Source organism: Myotis davidii, unplaced genomic scaffold (genome assembly GCF_000327345.1).
Source record: "Myotis davidii unplaced genomic scaffold, ASM32734v1 scaffold217, whole genome shotgun sequence".
NCBI classification, from domain to species: Eukaryota; Metazoa; Chordata; class Mammalia; order Chiroptera; family Vespertilionidae; genus Myotis; species Myotis davidii.
The window spans coordinates 6276388-6277616 of NW_006290034.1; the positions used below are offsets into that span (position 1 = coordinate 6276388).

A 1229-nucleotide genomic window follows, 5' to 3' on the forward strand; every position below is an offset into this window, starting at 1 on the left:
TATTTTTTAAAAAAGTCAGGAAGTCTAATGCTGGTTCTCATTTCTAAAGGACAACATTCAGAGAGAACTGAGTGCGGCTGCCCACTTTGGGCTGGGCACGGGCCCAACAGTTTGCCATAACCCCCTCCCCCAGCCCCTCACCCCAACCTGCTGGTGACTGAAATGCCTACTGGGCTCCTCTTTTCAGTTTGCTCATGACAATGGGGTGAATGATCCTCCCCCCAACCCCACCCCCCGTGCTACCTTCTTCCAAATAAAAGGAAAAAGAGGGACTGGCAAGTGTGCCAAGAGACTGAGCTGGCGCTGTAATTACCCATCCTCAGGGGAGAAAAGGTGAACTAGTCCGGGCCTGAAACCACTGTGTACATGGGCTCCGGTACCTTCACTCGGGGAAGCCTGTTTGTTTGGGGGGTTGGGAGCTAAGATTGTGGGTGAGAATGTTTCTGTGACGTCGTTCCCCCAAATCTTCCTAGCACTGGGGTATATTACTGTCAAATAATCCCTCCCCGGGAGCTGATGTGGGGGTCAGGGAATCCCCTCACACCCGCTGTAGCCCCTGCCCACTCCACAGGGCAGCTGCGGGGGCGGGACAGAGGCCCAGGCCCCGACGGCAGGAGCCAGCGCCTCGGCCTCGGGAAGCCTTCCTGCCCGGCCCAGGGAGGAGCCCGGCTGCTGAGAAGCCAGGCTACAGTGTCAGGAAGTTTCATAACCGATGGTATTGGGACACTGAAGTCTGATTGCTACACACGGGCTGGCCCTCTGTCCCCGTGAGTCACAAGGCGAAGGCTCGTTCAGAGGGCGTGTGTACTCAGCACTTCTGAGAAGGGCTGGGAGGGCCAGGAAGCGAGGAAGGAAAACATGTCTTTCCTTCCCAGCAGCACGCGGTGGAAGCGGGGCTTGGGGTCTGCTCCCTGTGCCCCGGCCCGGCCCGGCGTGGCCTGTGTGGCCTCGGAAATGCCCACTGAGCGCTCTGGACTTCCGTGGTGTCGTGCACCTGGGGGACGTCCTCCCACGAGAGCTGGTTCCAGGCTTCTGGAGCAGCTCACTGCTAGCCTCTCCCCGTGGCTGGCGCTTTGTCTGCACAGAGTCAGGGTTAGGCAGTGCAGACACCCCCCAAAGTAGCTCTTCTCGCTTGAGGTGAGTAACATGCTCTCTCTGAAACTTCCTCCTGACAGCTCAAAGCAGGACACGTGTCCTGAGTTGTCCCTCCAACACGGGAGACCGATGCA

The 1229-nt window shown here is 58.5% G+C and overlaps 1 protein-coding gene across 1 annotated transcript in view; it reads right to left on the minus strand.

Annotated features, from left to right (window-relative positions):
• Positions 1–1229, minus strand: part of DENND2D (DENN/MADD domain containing 2D) — a 24239-nt gene that overhangs the window by 3655 nt on the left and 19355 nt on the right. The gene's annotated exons all lie outside the window — the stretch shown is intronic.